The 27,047-nt window shown below is 38.3% G+C and overlaps 1 pseudogene; it reads right to left on the bottom strand.

Annotated features, from left to right (window-relative positions):
* Positions 1–20,662: 20,662 nt before the first annotated feature.
* On the bottom strand, positions 20,663–22,190 carry LOC114682554 (annotated as a pseudogene).
* Positions 22,191–27,047: the final 4,857 nt, after the last annotated feature.

A 27,047-nucleotide genomic window follows, 5' to 3' on the forward strand; every position in this document is an offset into this window, starting at 1 on the left:
ATGATAACATGGGCCATGAACATCAACACAGACTCCAGTTGCAGCAAGAACATGGACCTAGACATGGCACTCTGTAGCAACTAGGGCCTCTGTAGCAACCATCGCCCTGGTGACAGCACAGGCCACCCAGATCAGTATGGTCTTTGTAGCAGCATGTCCCTCAGGCACCAACATGGTGGCAGATGGCTGACAGAACCCCAGGCATCCCCACAAGCCTTGACAATAACAGGGACCACAGACATCAACTCAGACCATGGCTGCTATAGAGCCATAGACCCGGATATGGTCCTCAGCAGCAGCCCAGGCCTAAATGTCCCCATGTCTTCAGGTGGTAGTACAGGCTACTCAGATCAGAATGGCCTCCATGGTAACAGGGCCCTCAGACACCAAAATGCCCCCCAGGTGGTAGCCCAGACCACAGACATCTGCAAGTTCCTCAGTGGGGACAGAAGCCACAGACATGAACCCAGGCCCTCTCTGCTGCCCCAGGGCCCAGGACCAAGATTGGAACTTGACAATAGCTCAGACCTGAACATCTCCCCAGAAGCCAGTAACAAGTAGGCCACTTACATCAGCCTGTTCCTCAACGCCCCTATCTCTTCAGATCTGCCTCTTTCCTTAACTCTCAAACCACACTGTCTGTCTGTATTTCTCTCCAACCCTCCCTCCCTCTCTCCCCCTCCCCCCTCTCTCTCCATCCTCTCCAATATTTGTTTATAGATTTCTTGATAATAGTCATTTCTGACTGGTTTGCAGTACCATCTCAAAGAAATATCAATTTGTATTTTCCTGATGGTAAAGGATATGGGACACTTTTAAAAATAGTTATCAGCCATTTTTGTGTCTTAAAAAAAAACTATTTGGTTCACTAGTTCATTTGTTGAATGGCAGTTTTCTTTCCTTAGCATTTAATTTCTGCAAATAATTTTAACTTTTAGAAATTGCCCCCTTGTCTGAAATATAGCTGGTAAAGACTTTCCCCTGTTCCATGAGGCATTCATTTGCCATGCTGATAGTTTTGTTTGCTGTGCACAAATTTTTAAACAACCAGAAGCCCCATCTCTTGATACTTGGGTTTGTTTCCTATGCTGTTGAAGGTCTCTTCAAAACATCCTTGGCTACTAATGTCTTAAAGAGTATTCCCCATGTTTTCTTCTAGGCATTTCAGCATTTCAGTTTTTAAATTAAGGTCTGTGATTCATTTTGAATTGATTTTTGTCTGAGGGAAAAGATATGTGTCTAATTTAATTCTTCTAAGGTAGAAAACAAGTTTCACCAGCACCATTTTTTGACAAGGAAGTCTTTTTTCCACTGCGTGTTTTTCCTTCCTTTACCAAAAATTAAGAGTGCATAGCTTTGGCATTTTATTTCCGGGTCTTGCATTCTGTTCTATTGGTTTACCTCTCTATCTTTATGAAAGTTCCAGGCTTCTGATCCATTTTTTTTTCTCAAAGTTAAACAAGACATTTGTTGTGATGTGCATGTACATTTTACTGTTTTCTTACCATTGCCTGTGAATTATACAATATAATAAACTCTAATGGACTGTGTGTGGCATCTTTAAATTTATTATTATGTCTAACATGTTTTCTACATTTGCCTTTCTACTGTGATATAAGCAAAACATTATAATGGGTAAAATACTTTTACATTTTCTACAAAATCTTAAAATTAACTAGGAATAAAAGAAAGGCCAAAGCATAATCCAAGTCACACACTACAACAAGTCTCTCCACTCTGAATATATTGCATTAGGCTACACAATACTGCTAGGATTGCAAATCAAGGAAATAACTTTTAAAACAGTGTTGTGATTGCTAAAAACATTAAAACAGGTTACTGTGTGCTTGACCAATTGACTATTCCAAATAATTAAAGCAAGTGAAGACACATCTTTATACAGTGGCAGAAACAACTTTCATACCAATATTCACAAAAGTCCAAAGTGTAGAAAGAACCAAATGTCCAAAATCTAATACATGGTCACATAATTAGAAGACTGGGGTACCATGTGCTACAAGGATAAATGAACTTTAAAATGACTCTGCTATGTGGAATAAGTTTCAAATGGCTATATAATATGTGATTCTATGGCAAGGATACTGAAAAATATGCAGATCTATGGATGAAAGACTATTCATATTTGTCCAAGACTGGGGATGTCAGGGAATAAGAGATAACCTGTAGGAAATGTCTGCGAATTCTATGAAATTTCCTTTTGAAGAGTCTGGAATGTCTACAGTTGTAGGATGTAGCTATTTAACATTTTATTGTTGTCCTGCAGATGCTATGATCAACTCCTTACTGGAATTGGCTTATTATAAAGGCTGATGAACTACAGACATAGAAGGTCACAAGAGGACTTATTACTCACATTACAGACTCTCCAGAGAATATCGAGCTTATACAACCGAGTCCAGGTAACTAGAGAGAGAACTGGAAAATGGTCTTGGATTTCTGCCTGGCTAGGTGCTAGACTAGAATAAGAGTTGTCATTCATGGACCGGTGACTGCATTATTTGAATACTTTTATCTGATGTCAAAGAAGAGGGATGAGAGCTGTCTGGCCTTGCTCAGATGTGGAACAATGGTGAAAAGAGATAAGGGAAGCATTAGAGCATATAACTAAATTGGAGTTTTCTTCTTTTGTGTACCCAACTCTAAATATTCTTGACATATTTTATTGTACATTTTAAATGTATAAATTTAAATGTATAAGGACATATTGAATAATGAATCTTATTTTGACAGCCATTAAGTAAGATCTAAGAAACTCAAACTCATGGTTATCAGTAAACAGGAATGCTGCAGTGCTAATAGAAGAAACAATGAGAAAGCCTCTTCAAAAATACTTGGATATTCCTTTTTGTGATTGTAGTGTTCATTTCACTAAATGAGGTACTATCATAGTGAATTTCACTTGATGCTTCTGCATTCATCTTTTAATGGTTTATTAAGTATTTTTCTCTTTCTAATTGCAGTAAGATTCATGGCAGATACTACTTAGAAAAATGTAAATTTTCATAAGTCAGATGCCCTAGCTATCATAAGAGATATATAATCACTTCAAAATGTATATTTGACTCTAGCTATCTATGTAAATATAAGCACTATGCTTTAGAGTATGTGCTTTTAAATTATAATAGTTATTATTCTGATTTAGTTTTTAAGAATCATAGCCAAATGAAGAAGGTAAGATACAAAGATTTTACAGTTTATATCTGCATATGACCTTCACTTCCTCCTCAGATAATTCATCAATCAATGAAAATTTCTGTATCTTTCATTCCAAGCAGATCAAGTACAGATATTGGACATGATACATTAAATTTTAACTAAACAGTCAATAATATTGGTAATAGAATCTTAAGAATTGAATCACAAGTAAGAAAAAGTAGGGTTATATTTTAATATGTAAAAGGATGATGGTAGATGCCATTAATAAGAAGACATTCCAAAGCTGAAACACAAACATGACTTCCTGAAAATGCAGCTTCACTTATTCACTTCTTATGTTATTCTTTGTCTCCACATCCTAACATTTGCGGCTCTGAGCTAAGATTCACGCACAACTCCTAGAAGTTGCCACCAGGTTTCTTCCATGTGTCCCCCTCCAATGGTATCCTCTTCTTTGTCTTAGTCAGCAGGATCTTGACTTTTGCTGTTCTGTCTCTTTTACTAGTTCCACTGAACTCACCATGTTCACCAAAAACAGCTGATTAAGAATCTTAATGGCATTTACAATCTCTTTTAACATGTTACATAATCATGGTATGATAGTTATCATATTCATAGGTCCGACTTACACTCAAGGTAAAAAGGATGGAGATCTAAGGGTAGGGATCACTGCTGGTTACCCTAAGATTCTGTATGTCATGTGTTGGAATTAAAAATAATTGTTTTATATAAACCTTTTCTCGTGAGCTTTTCCACATAAGTTGTGGGTGCTCTGTATCACTATCATTTTCCTTGTTCTGGTTTGTAAATTTTATAAACTTTGGGAGTAGCTCATGTTTTTATTTTATTTATATTGTAGAAAAACAACTTATTACAGAGATCATCTAAAATATTCTCATGTCTATTAACTAAAGAAAACTGATAAAATGTGTGAATTATTAGTTCTATTTTATCTCTATTTTTAACTCAGTGTCTTTCCACTTGAGTGATTTGTTCATCCTCTTCTCTAGGGGACTGAGAAAATTGTATTTGTAAGATGCTGAAAAAGGAAACTTGCATGGCCTTCAAGTACAAGCTACATTATTTATCATCAGATCAATGTTCTGGTGGTGTTGCTTGTAAGTAGATATACTGATTTAATCTTAAGATCAGTCAGGTAAATTCAGTTTGCCTTGGGCTAAGGATAAGGAATGTATCTCACTTTCCTAGTATATTAGAAGTCAAGCTTATTGAAGAAAATACTGTGTTACCCCAATTGTTGACAAATGTTATTCTTTTTTACTCAATATAAATAAATAAAAAATACTATTTAACTGAAATTATTCTCATATTCATTGGCAAGACAACTCTGGCAACGAAGAGATTCTCTAGGAAAAGATAACTACTAACTCAGAATTTAGGCTAATTCTACACTGATTAGTATGAAATGCCTCCTTTACTACCTAGCTTCTCATGTCAGGTGTTTATCTTTATTTCTAATGTCAATATCTTGCTAAATACTATTAACTCAATCCGAGATAAAATCAGTCAACTTCATGAAAGCATGTAGAAGAAAGTAAATAATGTTCATGAACATCATTAAGGCAATGTAAATATAAAGTATAGGAAATTAGAGAATATGTCAAGGTCAGAGCCAGTAACTGGGAAGAATCTGTTTTGATGGAAAGGAATTGGAATTACTCAGTGGGATAAAACTTCAGGACAAGGTGCACTCTTCCCAGAGCAGGGAACAGCATTCCTAATCCTGGATGCATCCTTCCATCCCTGTACTCACATTCTTCTAGTATCTACTTAGGGAATCATATAACTACTACTTCTAGAATGCACCATTTCTCAAGATATTCCAGTCTAATTCCTGGTCTCAAAAATATGACCTCTATTTGCATAGCATGTTTAGTTTCCAATGAACTGTACACTGTTCCTGTAATGTGGTATTCTCTCTCTTTTCTGAGTGTTTTCTTACCTGTTACTCCCATTCTTTATCTTAAGAATTAGTGATGATCACAAGATTCCAACAAGAATTATACATTTTCCTGGGTTTCTACACCTCCTGTTTACTGGGATTCACCAGATATCTCAACTTCATCTTTACTAAGCCCCCAAATTCTCATGGAAACATGATATCCACTCAGCATGTCTATGAGCCTGTAGATTGAACTGTTTGTGATTGAGTATTCTGAATCATAACCAAAATCTGCTGGCATCTAGGGCTAATTTCTAGTACGTCAATTTCCATACTAAATGCCTTACACTGTTTAGTGACCAATTACTTAAGTTCCCATAGGTCTTATGATTTGACAAATACCTAAACGAAGCGTGAGTATAGGGCAAAGACATCACCTTTTCCCATCATTTCAAGATGTCTTCTTTTGTTCATTTTTTTTTTTTTTTGGTTTTTCGAGACAGGGTTTCTCTGTGTAGCTTTGCGCCTTTCCTGGATCTCACTCTGTAGACCAGGCTGGCCTCGAACTCACAGAAATCTGCCTGCCTCTGCCTCCAGAGGGATGGGATTAAAGGCGTGCACCACCACTGCCCGGCCTCATTCATGTTTTTAATGACACATTTTTCTTGACAATTACTTATTTATTTTGTTATATGTACTCAATGATATGATCAATACTACTTTATTACCCCCACCCAAATATTATAGATTTTCTTAAACTGGCTTTATCAGGAATTTCTGTGTACAGTGTAAATCAAAGTTATGGACTACTTCAAAAGAAAGGAACTTTAAAATATATAACTGTATATGCAATTTTCCATGTTTGGCCATTTATAATAGAAGTCTATGTTGTCAATTTTCTTGAAAATCAATGTAGAAAAAAGTAACTCATATATAAGAGTGTGCTTTGCAATATCACAAGTGAATTTTTTTAGTATAAATAAATACTACTTGAAATACAGACGTCAATCCAAACTTATTTGTATTCTGTATCTACTTTCTAAGGATAGATATCTTATTTCTACCATAATAGGTTAATATTGCTATACTTCTAAAGTTTGTATAGGTGGAATCATCTAGTGAATTCTCATTTCTAGCTTCTTTCACTAATTATATGTTTGTGATACTTAAATGTATTTTGCTGTAGTGGTCAATACTCATGGTTGCACATCAGTTATATTTACTACCAGCTATAAAATACTACTTTATTCATCTACTACATTGGGCTTATATAATCTATTAGTCATGAGCATTTGATTTGTGGTTTTATTAATTTGCATTTAATAATAATGGCTTGCTGAGAACAGTGCATGCAACTTTTGTTCGTTAGGATCAACATATTTTTTTTTTTTAATTTGCTTTCAAAAGAGTCAGTCATGGCATTAACAAGACCATATGCTGCTGTCAGGCAGACAAAGAATGTGCTGGGTTATTTTTTCTGTACATGATTGTACATGGTTTTCTATATTTGCACAGATACCACATTGTCTATTCGATATGAAATTATTGTAATATAAGCAGTTTGATCTCCTACTCATGGTCCCCTTCTTTAACCTCATCTATATTCCCATATATTAAACAATAATACCAACATGTTTATTTTTAAAAGAATAAAATTAGGCTGTAATTTTGGTTGTAATTCCCTCAAATTTATAAGAAACCGATAATATTTATGATAGTAACTTTTATACATTTCCTTCCATTTATATCAGTCTCTTTTTATTTCATTTCAGAATTCATTTCAGTAATAGATTGTATCTGTGGGAATGATAATTATGTATTAAAGCTAACATATGTATTAAAGCTAATATATATTACTATGTAATTTTTTTTATTTATTTGGAGATTGAAGTCAGGTTCTCTCACTAGTTAAGGATATGCTCTGCTCTAAGCTACGCTTTATTTTCCTGGTGTTTTTCTGAGTGATCTGTTTGTGCTATCTGCATATAATAACAATGCTATTTGAACCACATAATCCTTATATATTTCATGTTTTTCCTATTGCACTAGTTAGAAGCCACATTATTGAGGAGAAATAATGAATGAAGAATAACTGTGACATTTCTGATATTACTGGGAAAGCATCACATATTTTATTGTCTGATAAGATTCACTTGTGAATGTATAGACATTAATTATACAGTTTAAGGACTTATTTCATATTCTCCAACTTGACTACCAGTAATTTCCATGGGAATATTTTTTTCCATTTTTCTTTATTAAGAAATTTTCTACTCACTCCACATACCATCCACAACTCCCCTCCTCCCCCTTCCGCCCCCAGCCCTCTTTCGCAAGCTACCCCACAACCCCACATCCCCCAAATCGAGGTCTCCCATGGGGAGTCAGCAGAGCCCAGCACATTGAGCCTAGGCAGGTCCAAGCCCCTTCCCACTGCCCCAAGACTGTGCAAGGTGTCACACCACAGGCACCAGATTCTAGAAGCCTGCCCATAGACCAGGGACAGATCATGATCCTCCTGCTTGAATGCTCCCCAAACAGTTTGAGCCAAACAACCTTCTTCCATATCTAGAGGGCCTAGTCCAGTCCCATGGGGGCTCCACAGCCACCAGTCCATAGTTCATGGGCTTCCACTAGTGTGGCCATCATGATCTCGATATCCCTCACCTGCAGTATCTCTCCTCTTTCTCATCAACTGGATTCCTGGAGCTCAGTCTTGTGCCTGGCTGTGGATCTCTATATCTGCCTCCATCTGTCACTGGACAAAGGCTCTATGATGATATCTAGGTTATTTGCTAGACTGGTCACCAGGGTAGACCAATCCAGGCACCCTTTGGACCACTGCCAGCAGACCAATGTGGGGTCAAGTTTGTGGATTCCTGATAGCCTCCCCAGCACCCTGCCTCTTCCTATTCCCATGATGTCCTCATCTATCATGGTATCATCCTCCCTGCCCTCCCACTCTGTCCCTGTTCCAGCTTGACCCTTCCATTTCCCTATGTTCTCTTCCCCCACTCCTTGCCCTCTGCCACCACCACCCCAGTTCACTCATGTAGATCTCATCCACTTCTCCTTCACAGGATCATCCATGTGTCCCTCCTATGGTCTTTTCCTGTTAGCTAGCCTCTCTGGAGTTGTGGGTTGCAGTCTGGCCATCCTTTCCCTTCCATTTAGTAACTATTTATGAGTGAGTACATGCTGTTTGTCCTTCTGAGTCTGGGTTACCTCACTCAAGATGATATTTTCTAGATCCATCCATTTGCCTGAAAATTTCATGATATCATTGTTTTTTTTTACTGTTGAGTAGTACTCCATTGTGTATATATGCCATTTTTTTTTTTTTATCCATTCTTCAGTTGAGGGACAGCTAGGTTGTTTCCAGGTTCTTGCTATTACGAATAATGCTGTTATGAACATAGTTGAGCATATGTCCTTGTGGTAAGATTGAGCATTCCTTGGGTAAATGCCCAAGACTGGTATAACTGGGTCTTGAGGAAGACTTATTGCCAATTTTCTGAGAAACCGCCATAGTGATTTCCAGAGTGGTTGTACAAGTTTGCATTCCCACCAACAGTGGAGGAGTGTTCCCCTTTCTCCATATCCTCTCCAACATAAGCTGTCTGGTGTTTTGATCTTAGCCATTCTGACAGGTATAAGATGGTATCTCAGAATTGTTTTGATTTGCATTTCCCTGATGACTAAGGATGTTGAACAATTCCTTAAATGCCTTTCAGCCATTTGAGATTTTTCTGTTGAGAATTCTCTGTTAAGCTCTGTAGCCCATTTTTTAATTGGATTGTTTAGTATTTTGATGTCTAGGTTTTTGAGTTCTTTATATATTTTGGAGATTAGCCCTCTGTCAGATGTGGGGTTGGTGAAGATCTTTTCCCATTCTGTAGGCTGTCGTTTGGTTTTACTGACGCTGTCCTTTGCTCTACAAAAGCTTCTCAGTTTCAGGAGGTCCCATTTATTAATTGTCTCTCTCAGTATCTGTGCTACTGTTGTTATATTTAGGAAGTGGTCTCCTGTGCCAATTCATTCCAGACTACTTCCTACTTTCTCTTCTATCAAGTTGAGTGTAACTGGATTTAACTTGAGGTCTTTGATCTACTGGGAATTGAATTTGGTGCATGGCGACAGATATGGATCTATTTGCAATCTTCTGCATGTTGACATCCAGTAATGCCAGCACCATTGTTGAAGATGCTTTTTGTATTATTAATGCCATCATTACTAACCTTTATCTGAGTGCCAAGTAGGCTGAATGACTTGCTTCTAATTAACAGAGTACTGAAGAAATGATGTGCTACAACTTGGATGTGAGAACACCAATATTGATTTTGCTCACTTTTATGACTTGCCAATTAGATGTTAGCTACCACAGTGTGATGTAGTAAATGAACAGGTATGCATGTAAAGAGCCAAGGACTCTAGACAACTACCAGAGGAGAGATTCTCAAAATTCATATGAGCTTAGAGAGGCTCTCTAGTCCTGTGGTATATAAGGTGATGGCAATCCTGGGTACCTGCCCTACTATAATCTTACAAGAGACTGAGCTATCTAACTGTGCGATTTCAGCTTCCTGATGACTTGGAGCTGTGTCACATAATAAATATATCTTATTGTAAGTTGTTAAATTTGAAAGAAATATGTCAAGCAAGTAACAATCACTAATAAATTAAAATTCTTTTCTTTTCTAGATTTGAATGATATTTAATAATATTAGGCTTCCAATTTCTCTGTTCTAATCTATATCTATTGAATTTATATTCTGAAATATAGGCATTACTAAAGGAATAATACAGAGAGAATACTGTGGTGGTATTGTGTTCCCCAAAACATTGGGTACCTTAATAAACTTATCTGGGGTCAGAGAACAGAACAGCCACTAGAGACAGAGGCCAGAAAATGGTGGCACTCACACCTTTAATCCTAGCCTTCTGGAGGTAGAGATCCATCAGGATCTCTGTGAGTTTAAAGCCACACTGGAAACAGCCAGGCATAGTGACTCACGCCTTTAATCCCGCGAAGTGAAAGCAGAAAGGCATATAAGGCTAAAAGGCATGAAAACCAGGAACTAGACAGGTTAAGATTTTAGGCTTTTAGCAGCAGTTGAGCTGAGAGCCATTCAGATGAGGACTCAGAGGCTTCCAGTCTGAGGAAACAGGATCAGCTGAGGAATTGGCAAGATTCATGTTACAGAGTACATTTTATTTTATTTTGATTTTCTGAATAGGACTCCATTAGCACAGGGAAAAAGACCAACAGTCTATAAAAAGTTCTCAAGAAATTAAAAATCTTCTGCACAGTAAAGGAAGCTGTCCATTAAATAAATACACAGTAGAAAGAATTTGAGAAGTCTTTGCTAGTTATACATCTGACAGGGGATTAAAGTTTATAATATACAAAGAACTCAAGAAAGCAAACATTCCAATTAAAATATGATTACAGAACTAAACAGAAAATTCTGCAAAAAGAAATGTAACTATGAAACAGGTTTGAAAGCATTCAATATCCTTAACAATCAGAGAAATGCATACTCAGGTTCTCTCTCACCCCACTCAGAATAACTAACATCAAGAATATCAATAACAATGAACACTGGCATGATATGGGGGAAAGAGAACTAGTAAACATTGTAATTAGGAATGTAAATGAGTGCAGTCATTTTGGAAAAACACTCTGGGTGTTTCTCAAAACACTACAAATAAAATTACCATATGACCCAGCCTTACTATTTCTAGGCATGTACACAAAAGACTCCATTTCCTGTAACAGTGATACATACTTGCACATCATCCTCATTGCGACCCTATTCTAGGACATAGCCTGAAAATGGAGGTAGGCTAGATTTTCAACAACTGAGGATTGGAAAAATGAAGGTGTGGTGCATGTACATAATATAACAATATTTACTTATAAAGAAAAAATGAAACATTCAGAGAAATGAATGGAATTGAAATAATTATTCAGTTGTGAGGCAACCCAGGCCCCAAATGAAAAAATACTGCATGTTCTTTTTATATAAGTATTCTAGATTCAGCTCTTTACTATGATGTGTTTATGGTGTAGTACTTGAGCAAGCCACAGAACAAGGAAAGGAATAGGATGAGTGAGAGATTACCTTAAAAGAAGGGGAGGTAGTATAAAACATGTTTTTTTAAAAAGGATAGAAGGAGAATAATGTGGATGAAAACAGTTAGGCAGTGAGGGAGATGGGAGATTAGGGCCTTAGTGTAAGATTGGGCAGAATTAACCAAGATTTGGGAGTATAAAGGAACTATGAAAACAATGTATGCCCTTCTAAACAATGGCAGCTTGATTGTTGTGTATGTGTGCAGTGAGGTGGTAATCAACTGCGCTCTGAATGGAGTCAAGATTCACCCCATGAGTGGTGGTGGTAGTCAGTGTTGGTTCTCTAAGCCTAGCTGACAAAGCAAGTGTGAGGAGGTAGCAGGTCCATGAAGGCAATATTTCTATGATTAACTGAACTCATATAGCATCAAGCTGCATTCTAAATACCTATGCTCCAGTCATGAATCTAAGAAGACCCTCTTGACAAGAACAGTGGAGAATGCAAAGACTCATGACTGCATAAGGAGAACCATAGTTGTGTGCCCAGCTCTAAACTAGTTACTTTAATTATTCCTACCAATTCTCAGGCAATGTTATATGGTAAAGGTAGAGAAGTAATTAACAGCTGGAAGATAGAGAGACACTGAAAAATACACTTCCCTAAACTAGATACAATCAATGTAATCATTAATTAACATCAGCTACACTTACTTGAACTGGGCCCACCTAAGACCAGCCTTACCAACAGTCAGTAGAGGGAGAAGAAGAAACTCACTGGACCCCACCCTTTATCTCTGAAGTATTTGGATATCCCTAGATTATGGGAGAAAGGCAATCACTGTCTTTAGTTGTTGAGTCTCTGTTGAGCTCACCAAGCTCCAACAGATAGCTTCAAACTGAATCTCATAAGTGGTCCTGATTAATCTTAGTGGGTCAGAAAACAAAATGAATATACATGGACAGGAGTGATATTTATGGAGAAGGATAAGGGGAGACCAGGGTGACAGAGAAGTAGAAGTTGAGAACTATCATTATACTAATATAAGCCTCCTAAAAATGATACATGTAGACTATAAGTGAACAATAAACCATGGACATGGTTATTTTATCTTTATAATAGGATAAAAGGTCTGTGCCTTAACGAACACATGTAAATAATAAGACTTACTTTTGCATTTATATATATATTAATACTATTATATATTATAAGATTTTGCATATTATTTTTAATACAATATACATTGTATAAACATTATATTCAACATAATATTAATATTAATATGACACACATATGTATATATATATATATATATATATATACATATACACATACATTTGTTTTCTGTAGTTGTATGTAAAAGCCTAAATTTTTTGTTTGTTTGTTTTTTCGAGACAGGGTTTCTCTGTGTAGCTTTGCACCTTTCCTGGAACTCACTTTGGAGACCAGGCTGGCCTTGAACTCACAGAGATCCACTTGCCTCTGCTCCCGAGTGCTGGGATTAAAGGCATGCACCACCACCGCCCGGCTAAAGTCTAAAATTTAACAAGGTAGATAATAATGGCCCATATTATGCAGGCTCCATTGGCTTGTGAAAACTGAGGAAAATGGCAGGAAATGAACATAATTTTTTCTTTTCTGGTGCTCTAAGAAATGATGGCATACATTTTTTTTTCTGTAATTAAAGCAAAGAAACATGGTTTGAAGACAAGGAATATATTTCTAATGTGGGAAGGTGTTTCTCAACTAATTTGCTTCTTGACATTTGAAATGCCATTTAATGTTTCCTTTACAAGTGAATCTATGACTTTTGCTGACCGAGACTATGTAATCAAGAGGATGGTTCACCTTTATCTAATCCAGGTTGCTTCGTGGGGGTTAGTTTAGTTTCTTAAGCAAGAGAGTTTATTTCTTGTACGTAGATTGTTACCTTATATTGTATATTCTTGTGCCATGGAGATGGGAGGAATTTAATACATATTTGCTGACATATAAACAGTACAAATGATAAAATATGAGTGATTGGGAATGAATATTATCTGACTGATATCACTAATGTAAAAGTAAATAAAATAAGCACATCTTGAGATTGGATGCCAAAGCTTCAGGTTGTAGTTGGAATCTAAGCCAAAGCTTTATAGCATGCTAGGCAGGTAGTTTGCTGTTGAGCTTCATCATTTCACCTTGGATTTTGGATAAACAGGGTCATTATGTCGCCCCAGTCAACCTTGAACTTACAAACTCCTGCCCCAGCTAATAAAATATGGGGATTATAAGATATACCAGTGCAACTTCAGTTTTCATTGTTTTTTCCCATTTGAGAGGCTTAATATCTCAGGATACACTGAGCAGAGCTAGAGACATTCTTAAGTTACCTAATTTTAAAGATAAACTTATTCAAGATTCCTAATTATTTTTGTTACAAAACAAAAATTTCAGATATTAAAAGGTCTAAATGCCAACCTTCCAATTAAGAAAATAACAACATTACTATTTACTGTTTGTCTAGGACTTTGTATATGTTCAGAAATTACAATTCTTTTTAACCCTACATTTTGCATATACTTTATAAAGTAACCCCATAAACACACACAGAGAGACAGTGGAACAGAAAGACAGATGGAGACAGAGACAGAGAGAGAGGCAGAGAATAAAGTGGACCCCATCAAACACAACAAAAAACTTAAAATAAGAATGAATGGCAAGAATACATCATTGTTTAAAAAAGAATTCAAACTGATATGGAAAGAATGCCCAGTCTTTCTAGGAAAAAGGAAGATGAAACTCAAGATTGCCATTATGTTTTTCTAGAAAGAGTGCAGAATTTCTGCCATGCAGTGTATATAGCTACAGAAGGAAGAGTATATGTATCATTATTTAAAAGAATTAGACTGGAAAGTATGATCTGTATTTCAAAGTGTTACAGCTTTTTTTCTTTCTTTCTTTCTAAAAGAAAGAAATATAATTTCTTTATTGATTCTTTGGGAATTTCACATAATGTACCCTAATTCAGCTCTCTTCCTGATCTTCCCATATCCTCCCCACACCCCTGCAATGCCCCCCCCCCGAAAAGAAAATTAAAACAAAGCAAACAAAAACAAGAACAAAACAAACTAAAGAAAAACTCTCTTCAATTCCCCTTCTTTCCTGCCTTTCCAACACCTCTTCCTTCATCCCAAGGGCACTGGAAGTAGTGCGCCATGTAACATAACCTTTTGTTCAATCAGCAATTTCTCTTCTGCATGTATACATAAACCAAGTTATTCATTTCATTTCCCCATTCTTTACAGTATCCCCAAACTAGACCTTTTTTTTTGTCAATGAAATTCTACCTCAATTTTAGCATCACAAAAAGAAATAGTACAGATCATTCAGAAGCATAAGCATCATGAGAGGTAATAATTATTGTAGCAAGATGTTTTATTTTGAAGGAAAATGTAGAGAGTGTCATACATAATTCTTAGAGTTTGTAAATGTGGCTATGAACCTCTATCATACCACTTTCTTATCAGCAGAATGAAGTCAGTTTCCTTTCATGGACACCAAGTCTGAATCTGTAGCTTGCTTTCATTCAGAGAATCCAGGGAGTTAATGCTGTAAGCTTTGTCCTTAAGAAATATGGCAGCTCACACCACGTCTCTGAAGCTTAAGCCATCAAGGAAGAAGATTCAAATGACTAATTCATAGGAAATCAGCCAGCTTATGTTAGTGGTGGTCATGAAACATTACCAAGAGCAAATGAAGTAATGATTTCACTTTCACTTTCAATTAGATTTTTTCACTGTCTTGGTAGTTTTCAAGATAAAAACAGTTCTCACGAGTTTTCCACATGGCAACCATTTTTCAGGAGGCCTTGCTAGAGAAAATAAAAATCTATAGCCAGGTGGTGGTGGCACAAGCCTTTAATCTCAGCACTCAGAAAGCAGAAGCAAGTAGACCTCTGTGAGTTTGAGGCCAGCGTCATCTACAGAAGTTTAAGGTGGCACTTCATGAGGGAAGGCATGTCCAGGCTTGCCTAACTGAATGAAAGATTTTGACACCGAACTCTTCAAATTGTATCTTGAAAGCGTGCAAGAAGTACTGTCATCACAGGCCTAGCTTCTTTTCTCAGCAGTGGGCATGGCTGGCCTTGTCTTTCTCCCTTTTCCATGTCACATGAGGGTAGACATACTGTACAAGTACAGAGTTCTTCCACAGTAAAAAAAAAACTTGAAATGACCACGCTAAGAGCTCAAGAGGAAACTACCGAAGGGCTATCTGTCCTGTTCTTTTGCAGGAGAAGAATGCTTGTAGTGGGTAGCCATTTCAGCTTGGATCTGGAAGTCCCAACCCCCATTGAGACTCTGGCAACTGTCACGCCTACGAGGCGGGGCCAAGGGAGGCCTCTAGAGACCCGAGACCTGGGTGGATGAGCTCTCTCTCTGTTCCTGGACCCTAGACAGTGGAGGTTGACTGAGCAGAGCTCCAGAGAACACCGCGGGACTGCGATACACCTTCCCCAGAACCCCGCAACCCACCTATCCCTTCATTTGTAAGTCACCCACTAAATAAATCTTCCTTTTAACTACGTGGAGTGGCCTTAATAATTTCACCAATAAATGGTGCCCAACGGCTCAAGTTTCCACATTAAACCTGAGAATATTTAATAACAAATTCTAAAGAGAGCCAAAACCAGGTTTCTGCTTCTTGTTTCATATGGACAGCTAGACGCCGCAAAATGTGGGTTTGAACTACTGGCGGGTTCCTGGTGTTTGTGTTTGACCGGCAGTATGGCAGGAATGAGGCATCTGCCATCGGCACATTATGCTGTGGAAAGAAATCTTTTCTGGGAGAATAGGAGAGATCTCCCAAACTGTCTGCATCACTTTTGGACAAGAGTAAATTAAAAGCTAAATAAATAAACAAATCAAACACATAAATAAACAAAAAGGAATAAATGGCTCAGTTTGGAGGTTGCCAATAAGTAAAGCATGCTTAACAATGAAACTTTTTAAAATCCATGTTTTTGTTTTTAAATCCAGGTTACTGGTAAGTTTTGCTCAGAAATCTTCCACTATGAAGAGATAACAAAATATTTTCCCTAAATGTATAGACTTTGTTTCTCATGGCCTAGCTTAAGTCAACTTTACATCTGACACAGACACACAGACACACACACACACACACACACACACACACACACACACACACATTCTACTATACCGCCATTCTCAGCTTTTCTGATGTTGACCTGTGAACCTGTAAGTGCTACACAAACTCTCTACTGCTAAACTATTTCCCCACCAGCATTATTGTTACCAACAGGTATTGGGACCAGTCTGCTTTGATCTTTTCATATAGCACGTATAAAGGCAATATCAGTTCCGATTTCAGAGCAGCAGGCTGAGGCCTACTTGCAAAGTTGATTTCAGGCATCCATGCCAACTAAATCATATTCTTTCAAACAAATACCATTAGCCATCAGAGCTAAGACAGTCAAGTAGAATGGCCTATCCACCTGGCTCAAGGCATTGGTTCAGAAACAGGCAAATATAAAAAATATACAAATATACAAAAACTAATGCACAATTTACCTTTGGCTACAATGTGAGGATATCACCCTTTACGTAGCTGCCAGAGATATGGGATATATGAGGGCTTTCCCAGGTGTAGTTAGGGCACTAATTCCTATGCAAGGATGTCCCCTTATGGCAAAACTGTCCTCAGAATATCCATTTGAGATGCTCCCTAAAGTATTTGACTATTATCTATGACCACACTTAGATCAAATGTCAGTACAGTGTACCTTTGTTGTGGTCAGGGGAGTGGCAAACTCATGAAATATCTAGATAACTTCTGGAGGAGAAGGATTTCTTTTTTCACTTTTTTAAACTTCAATTTACTCTTTTTGCCAAGATTTATAACACATTATTTAGAAGTAAAGGCCAGAATTTAATATATGAAATATTTTGAGTACATCTTCTGTCAATGGGAAAACATAGTGGCAGTTTGTTCATAATATTAGATCACAGCCATTCAGATGACTGATGTGGAACTTTTTCTGCATGTGTATTTTTTAACTTAAAAAATTGAGATTAATATAATTACAACATTTTTCCCTTTCCCTTCCCTCCTTCCAAACCCTCTTGTATACCCCTCTCTGCTCTCCTTCAAATTCATAGCCTCTTATTCACTGACTTTCATTGTATGCACATATGTATAAACATATATATTCCTACATCTAACCAGCTTAGTCTATATAATGTATTCTTTAACATATGATGTCCATCTGACAAGAAAAAAATTCTACTTTTTGCTTTCCATGTCAGATCCAGAGTGTAACACGAATCTTAAAGGGTCTTATTAATAAAAACTCAGAGCCAGCTATTGTGGTGAATTCTGGAAGATCAGAGAAGCAGAACAAGCCACAGCTAACCTCACCTCACCAACTTCTCAGCCGATCCTGTTTCCTCAAACCAGAAGCCTCTGAGTCCTCATCCAAATGGAACTCAGCTGAACTGCTGCTAAAAGCCTAAAAGCTTAAAAGCCTCTGGTTCCTGGTCCTCATGCCTTTTATATATTTCTGCTTCCTGCCATCAATTCCTGGGATTAAAGACGTGTGTCTTTCCTAAGCAAGACATGAGATCTCAAGTCCTAGGATTAAAGGTGTGTGCCACCATGCCTGGCTCTGTTTCCACTGTGGCCTTGAAGTCACAGAGATCCAGATGGATCTCTGCCTCCTGAGTGATAGGATTAAAGGTATGTGCTACCATTGCCTGACTTCTATGTTTACTTATAGTGACTGCCTTTTTCCTCTGATTCTGAGATAAATTTTATTGGGGGACAAAGACCATTGGGGAACATAAGACATTACACCAGTACCCTAAGAAGAATGGGAACTTAGGTTAAGAGCCATCTGTCCACAGAAGATCAGGCTTTCAATTTTACCAAGAACTCAGCAGAGAGTTTTGCAGAAGAAGCAAAGCTATCCACCATACCCAACATGTCAAAAAGACCCCTCTGCCTGGAGACAATATTAGTAAGATGTCAAGTAGACAACAGGTTTTCTCTGACTCTGGAACATCAAAAGTTAAATACATCTCTGCCACAGTCTAATACTGATGTTAATCCCAAGGGAACCCACTCAAACGCTCAATTGTGCAATTCAGCCTTTTCCAATTGAGGAATCCCCAAGACACTGTAAATGTTGGAATTATGGTTGTGTCATATGCTGATTCAATTGCTAGATTTCTACCATGCCTTCATATACAGGGTAAATATAACAACATGGATTCTTTTTAACACACAATCTTCTGAGCCTCATTTGTTTTCCAGATAATTCTTTGTTCAACCTCCTTTCTTTTATGTACACCGTGAAGGAAGAAAATGCAAGGTGATTGCTTTTTACCCCTTGGAATCAGGGCATGTGGGGCAAGCTCTGCCCACACCCATTAGTTGGTGAAGGGGCATAAGAATATATCAGGACCAGAGCCAGGTTTTCACTGAAGTGTGACATAATTGAAATCAGGGTTGAGAGCCTTAGGGGCTACACCACCCAAAGCCTTATGAAACTTTGAGAGCTAATTAGCTGTGAGCATGGAACTATTTCTAACCCATAAGCCTACGATTCTTAGAATACTTAAAGAATATATTTGGGCTAATCTTAGAGCATTTCTCCCTTCTACCAGAGGAGAGAATACAACCCCATGGTGTTCTTAGCCTTCCCAGCCCACCCAACCCTCCTAGCCCTCCACCAGCCCTGGGAACTCCAATGTTTTTTCCCTTTCTTCTAGAGGAGAAGCAAGTAAAACAGAAACAAAACAAAAAACAAACAAACAAAAACAAAAAACCTTTCTGATTGTTAGGCACTAGACAACCAATTAGTGTGTTGTTCCCTGGGAAGGGCCACTTCCTGACTCCCAGCATTACTAAATTGCCTGTAACTTCCTTGTACAGGGTTAAGGGCTCGTGTAGTTTGGCATATTCTTGATGTGCATGTTCAGGTCATGTTGGACAGTCATATTAGTGAAAATTTACAGGTGCTGCATTTGCTGTTATTAAGAGACACAATCTCACAGCAAAGTCCCAGAGAGTCAAGCTTTTACAAAAATTCTGCTTCCTTTTTCATATTGAGCCTTAGGTGTGAGAGACCTAAAAACATGCATACAAACAATATTACATGGACTCCACAGGTTATATGTGGGACAATATCTTCAAATACATATATCAGTGCAATAACAACAGATGAACAAAAGGCCATGAATTTGAAGAATTGGGTGAGTCATATGGGAGGGTTTGGAGGGAGGAAACGGAAAGCAGAAATGTTACAATTAAAATACAATCTCAAAAATACACAAACATACAAACAACAAAGACTCCTGGGCTACTTGCATTTCTGCCTCCCAGAGTGAGGTTATGTATTCTCTTCCCAAGGCCTTCATAACAAGGAGGAGAGCATAGCATCAGTTTGATGGACATATCCTCTACCAAAATCCATCTCCAGGAGTCTGGGAAGCCCCCCTTTTCCCTCAAAATTGCTTCTTACAGAAACTCAACTCTTTTCCTTTTTATTTGCGTATTATGTGTGCAAGTGCACCTGCATATTTTTTTGTGTGTGCTTTGTACATATATCTATCTATATTTGTCTTTTAATGTAGATACTAGAATAAGAACTCAAGTCCTCATCCTTTAGCAGACTGAGCTTGTACCTTGTACCCACTGAGCATATCTCCAGTACTGGAATTGCAGTTGCAAACCACTGTTAATCTTGTTTACATCCTTATAGTCATGTACCATGCATTTCTGTGACCAGCTTTGTGCACACACAATCATGATTTCTAAGACAGAGAAAACTGAAATTTTCTCTTATGTGCTGACATATTATGATGAGACATTTGCTTTGCTCACATGTGTAAAGAACACAGGTATAAACAAACCTGTTCTGCCAGTATTCAAAGCATGGTGCATACATCCTATCTATGAGCAGGCATGCTACTTGACTGTGATGATATACTACTATACTGTGTTTTTCTTGTCAGCTTAGAATAAAATCCTCCTTAGGTAAAAGAAATTTACTATAAAATACTATGTTGGCTTGCTTCATGAGTAGCCTCACATACCCCTTCTCATTCCTAGTGAGAGAAATGAAAACATGTAATATATTGGTTGCATATTGTAATATAAAACTTGCATATTGAAAACATGAAAACTTTTATTCAAGTAATTTCTTCAAAAAAAGCATGTATGGTCTAACTGGATTAACCTACTGGTCAATTGAAGGCAATTTAAGTTGCCTTTAAAATTTGTTTTCCATAGAAAGGAGAGATATGTTTTGTAAATAAACAGTGTTATGTAAAACTGTTTAATAATAAAAAGAGAGAATTGAATGAAGACCGACAAATGGTTGTCCCAAGCAGGAGTATACCTGCCACCCATGGTCTTACATTCATTCGAAAGAGATGTCAGATTCAGAATTCTGAAACTGAGTTTCTATTACTTGAGCTCTAGCAAAATATAAGTTTCGGTAGCCTCAACTAGTATGTCTTCCTTGTCCAAATCCAGAATGACTATACAGATAGCCTCCATGTTGGAAGTGCTGTTCAAACTGGTCCCCTTGGTGGTAAGTCTGGCTTCCTCTTCCTCCCCAGCCTCCTCCCTGGCCTCCGCGTCCACCTCGTCCTCCTCGACCACCTCTTCCCCCACGACCACTGCCTTGATCCCCATGGTGCCCACCATCTTGGTATCTCTTGTCTTGCTGTTATCCATCGCCCTGGTACCCACTTCCTGTATAGGAAGCTGTTTGGAAACCACCATAGCCTCCCTCTTGATAGCCACCTCTGTGGCCACCATGGTATCCACCGGGCTAAAACCCTGCATCTCGATAACCGCCATCCTGGTAGCCACCTCCACCTCTGCTCCCCGCATCTGTGCAGCCTCCTTGGTGCTTATTTCCTCTTCCTCCCCCTTGGCCACCATGGTCATAGCCACCACGTCCACCTCGCCCTCCTTGTTCATGACCTCCTCGTCCCCCATATGAGGAATGTTCATAACCACCTCTCCCTCTTCCTCAGCCTCCTGCTTGCTGCTGAGGGCACGGAGGCATCTCTGGGGGCGGAGGTTCAATCTCATTGGGTCGGCCACCTCTGTCCGGCACCCTGCCTATCAGGACCTTATTGATGGCACAGGCAGTCTTTTCTCTTATGGACCCACTGCTTGTCCTTAAAATCTTTGACAAGTCTTGTCTGGCGGCCAAAAGATGAGCAACGGAAATGTTACCTTTAGGAGACAAGACTGAACGCTTTGGCTGGTAAACCTTTGCTAATTTTTCTGTCTGACTCTTAACTCTGTCAGACCAGCCAAAGGACTGCACGGTGACATCCAGACGTTTGATCAGCAGCTTCCTCCGGACTTCATATTCATTGGCTATGGCTTGGTTAATGGCTTCTATCTTTTCCCAGTGGGCTGGTCCCATCGACTTCTTCAACAACGGCCTTCCCACATGATTAGGGGGAACTTTTGCTAATGTTTCCTTTAATTTTTTCTCAATTCCACTGAAGAATTGGAACATAGTTATATTGGCTGGAGGTTTGGACATTCCTAGAGCAATGCATATGCCTTTCAACTCTCTAAAGACCTCACTACCGCCTCCTTCTTGAGCTTTTTTTTGGAGGAGCATTCACACAGAGCATTCTGGCAGCTTCTAGTTCTGAGATGAGGTATGTGAGCAGGAGGAGGCAGTTCTTCTGAACAAGAAGGCGCTTGGTTACATACCCAGATGTCAGAGAAGGATATGGGCAGTTCATCTCCCCAAGCAGTCCACTCACCTTAAGCTGGAATTCTTCAGTTTCACTTGGACTGTTAGTTGCTTGCACATTTTCTTCTAGTTTACAGAGTACTCTTAATTCAGACACCAGCCAAGCACAGAGTTTGGTAAACTCTGGAGAAGTGGCTCCAGCAGAGACTGCCTGTGACAGTGTACCATCATCCAACAACGGGCCCTTGCAACCTAGATCTTCCAACGACTCCAAGATGCCAGTCTCCATGAGGTCACACTCCATGATACTGTGGTATTCAAATTTCCAAGTCGTCAGGCTGCCCTCTCGCGGGCAACACCAACATCTCTGAATTATATAGAAAGAAAGGATACACAACATCATATAAAATAATTTTTCTCTAGATACTGGAGAAAGGACCTAAGGGAAATAAGGGAATTTCATAATCTGACGTTATACAGCTCTCCACTTTGTCATCATAAATATGTGTCATTTATATTCACAATGAGAAATTTAAAAAAAAAATACTCTTCAAGGATTTACATTTTGGGACATTAGAGATGGCCATGTGGTCTAATAATCCTATAGCCAAGCTCCTGTAATTAAAAGGATCTAGATTTAATAAAGAAACTAGGCCAAGGGAATAAAACTTGGTTGGACAGATGGTTGTTACTTCCTTTGGCCACACTATTTTGCTACATCTATTGTGATTTGCTATGGTCCTGGGTGATGGCAGGCCTAAAGTGTGTCCTGCGTTCATACTACTAAGATGAACACACAAAGTGGTCAAGATGTATATTGTGAGCTCTATCCAATTCTTCTTCATGTCATGGAGTCCCTTAATGAAAGGCTCTTACTGATCTCATTCCTGCCTCTCTTGGATCCCATCATAGTTGACTGCACGATTCTCTGTGAATTTGCAGGGCCCTAATTACTGTCACATAGGCAGCAATTGGGGTGACTAGTATAGAATACTGAGTAATGGACCTCTATATTTATACCTTCACTTTTAGAACTGGTAACATCACCTTAGAAAGTAAGATGTACTTTTACTCCATGATTTAGTTAAGGCACTTAAGATGGAGAGATTACTTGGGATTATGCGGAAGGGCCCCATGGTGGTTATTGTTGACTGCAAATTTGATTGAATTTAAAACACTGTTAAGTATACCTCAGGGCACATCTCTAATACCTTTTTTAGTTTAGGCTAAGGTGTAGCTGGAGTTTTCCTGTGTCCACCTAGCTCCTGCAGCCTCTCAGACCCAAGTAAACACATGGAGACCTATATTACTTATAAACTGTATGGCCGTAGCAGGCTTCTTGTTATCTAGTCCTTATATCTTAAACTAACCCATTTCTATTAATCTGTAAGTTGCCATGTGGCTTGTGGCTTACCAGTACTTTACATCTTGTTTCTCATGGCGATGGCGTCTGGCAGCTTCTCCAGACTCAGGCTTCCTCCTCCCAGAATTATCCTCTCTACTTATCCCGCCTATCCTATACTTCCTGCCTGGCTACTGGCCAATCAGCTCTTTATTTATCAATCAACCAGAGCAACACATTCACAGCATACAGAAAGTCATCCCCAGCACTAAGGGGATACTAAGCATAAGTGTTGGAGGTATCATGCCAAGGTCAGGTTCTCAGACTTAATACAAAGGAGAAAGTAAGTGGAGCCGCAGTGCTCAGCTCTGCTTCCTGACTACCCGCAGTGTGCCCAGCCAGCTGCCTCCTGCTCTTGTCAGCATCTCTTTTCCACAATGATAGCACACTTCCCTCCAACTATGAGCCAAAATAAACCCATTCTTTCTTAGGTCACTTTTCCTTGACATGTTGTCACAGCAAATGCAAAGCTACTAACATGGCTAAAGTCTAACCTAAAGGTCTTTCTACCGACCAACGAGAGAGCAAAAATCCGAAGGCAAAACTGTGAAGATGATGCAGAGGATGGAGAAACAGTCCTCAAGGCTAAGGAGGGGCTGAGCAACAAGGGAACGAGTGTGCCATTTTAGTGTGCAAAGGAACAGCTTCACTCTCACTTCCAATAGAAACAGCTATGCTGACACAGGATCCTGGACTTCTGACCTCAAGAGCTGTGGAAAGATTTTGAGACACCAAGTTGTTAAGAACTGGTTATAATAACAAGAACTTCTGGATTGGGTGAGTAAAGAGGGTCCCATCAGTTACACAGTCTGCTCTGATTTACTTAGGATCATGATGAGATTTAATATGATGGTAATTTTTTTCATTAAATTCCTCATATACAATTACCTTGTTTTTTCAGCATTTTGAGACCATTCCAAAAGAAATAAGTGAGAGTTAAAGAAAGTATACACAAATACATGTATACATGCACACAAACATATTTATACATACACGCATATACACATGCACACATCAGTGCATATACACACTAAAACACACACATGTGCATACATGAGCACTTATATGTGTGTGCAAAACTCGTGCATACTCAAAAACACATACATAAGTAGACAAATTTCTAAATGATCTTATTAAACAAAAAAACATGGAGCCAAATATCGAGGTGAGAACCTTAGAGATCAGGGAAACAGGGAAAGCCACCAGCCAACCTTACCTCACCAACTCTGCAGCTTCCAAATGTGAGCTACTTCCTGTCTTACTCATGCCACTGTTGCCTTGCTTTTCTGCCCTCTCATTAGCTCTTAGCCCAGCTACCTCACTTCCTTGTCACTGTGTGTCTGTACAGTGTATGGTTGGTACTGGGATTAAAGGCATGTGTCACCACACTTCACTTTGTTTTCTAGTATGTCCTTGCACACACAGAGATTCTGCCTGCTAAGTTATCGGATGAAGGGCATGTGCTGCCTTACTTTGTTTACTTAAAATAACTGGCCTTTCTCCCCCTGATCTCCAGACAAGCTTTATTTATCAAAGTGCAAATAAAATGTCACCACATATATACATGCATGCATGTGCATACATAAACTCATACACATAAACACACATTTATACTCACACCTATGCAATGTGGTACTGCATCTGTTATTTTATTAACATAACTTTAGAATTCATGATGAAATGGATCATTTATCATGAATAAAATACAAAAACAAATACAGTTAAAACTGTATATGTTATTTAGGCTTGCCATTCTGGGTGAAGGGAAGTGATAATGCATTTTGCTAACTCAAAAGCCCACCAGTACTATGACCTCTTATGTCTTCTTGATCCATAATAATGTCTAAACCTTAATAAAAATATTCTTTCCATTTATTTATGGGAGCAGCATTCTGTTTGATTGCTGTGGGTTAAAAGGATCAATTAATGTTTGAGTTCTTGGGATCTGGCCAATGATGCAAAAATTAAGCTCCATTGTTTAGTTGCTTTGAACATGAGAAGGTCGTGTTTTAGCAACATTGAGCTCGGAGAAGGGACAGATGAAGGAACACACACCCATCACAGACTTTCTTTAGATTTGTTTCTTTTGTAGGTTACATGGACATATTTGTTAGGACACATAGCTTCCATGTTGATGCTTCTTTATCTGCCTTGTAAACCAAATATGGCAGGTCGTTTCTAGTCCTCCATAGAGCACAGGATCTCATAGTTCATCAGGCCTGATCACCACTTTGTCTGTAAGGAATCTTGGAAAAGCTACCAGATGCCCTTGCCCAGATATAATAACATTAAAACATAAAAGCAAATAGTTTTGGATGGACAAACCTTTGCTTTCTGACCTCCAGTTACCTCATGCTCAGGTGTAACCTATCTGGGTCAGAGAAGCATACAGTTTTGAAACCCTTGGGCCACTTAATCTGCTAATCCCATGTCACCCATCTCCTAATTTCCCTATGCTGTTAAAGCATCTCAGAAGTAAAGGTCATCTTTTATGTTTTGTGCCAATTTCTTTACAGTTTTCCCTTCCCTTGTTGCATTAATGTTTCAGTAAACATTTGTTGAATGATCGATGTCAATATTGATTTCTTCCATGTCTCTAAGATGGCCTGGCTACAGAAAATAAACATGAAAATCAATGCATGTGAAAGTAAAAGGTCCTGTCAAGTTACTTCCAGGGGTGTGCTGAAGATTCACAGACAGCATTTTTTTTTCTTGTATGTTTTCTAGAAATAGCTCTGGTGTTACAGGACACAGAAAAATTCCATTCTGTTTATAAATGTCACTGTTCTATGAAAACTCTGCCATATTTTCTAATCTTGGCCAGGAGAAGATGACTACTTGGTTATCACTCTCTTTGGCACATCAAAGGGTTACTCTGTTTGTAATTTTTACTTAACATTATAAAGCCACTGAAGTGTTTTTGCTAAAGTTCACTTCACAGCATGTATACTTTTATTAAAAAAAATCATAAGCACATGTACATTGATAAAATATGTAAACAGCATAAATTTCTATGTGACTTTAATGCTGACAATTATTCTAAATGGACACACAAATGCAGCAGTGGTATCAATATTAAATTATCATGTTTTCTAATCTTGATAATTCAATGAAGTATCCAAAATGTTTTATTTTATTTTATTTTATAGGACCCTGATGTACCTCCTTTAGATTTGTTATAATTGGTCACAATATATGGCTTATATATAAAATAACAACAATCCTTTATTCTTGAACCAGAGAGTGAGGCAGAAACCTCAGTCATACAACTAGGACATGGGAAATGCAAAATAGAACATTATTTCTGTATCTCAAAGAATGCCTGTGATAGTCTTGGATGGAATGGAATGGCTTTGATGTAAGTGTACTGGGCATCAATTGATCTGTGTGTCATTCATATGATATTTAGGGTAAAACCATGAAATCTTTGATCTGATTCAATGCTCTTTTATCATTACCTTATTTTAAAGAATAATTATGGGCCTTACTATTATAAAAAGTGGTAACCTCCCACCCATGTGCTTGAGTTTCATTTGGTGATCCTATGGGCCTCTGTACATGTTTTTTACATGTCTTAGCAAATTTTTAATTTTTGAAAAAGAAGTATATCAGTTTATTTATATCTGTCTGAGTGTGTGTTTGTGAATGTGCATGCAAAACTGTCATAGTGTTTGTGTGGAGGCCGGAAGACAGCTTGTAGGTGTTGGTGCTCTCCTCTCACCACATGGTGAACCCATGTAGTAAGATTGAAATCAGCCT

The sequence above is a fragment of the Peromyscus leucopus genome, chromosome 6 (genome assembly GCF_004664715.2).
Source record: "Peromyscus leucopus breed LL Stock chromosome 6, UCI_PerLeu_2.1, whole genome shotgun sequence".
Taxonomy (NCBI): domain Eukaryota; kingdom Metazoa; phylum Chordata; class Mammalia; order Rodentia; family Cricetidae; genus Peromyscus; species Peromyscus leucopus.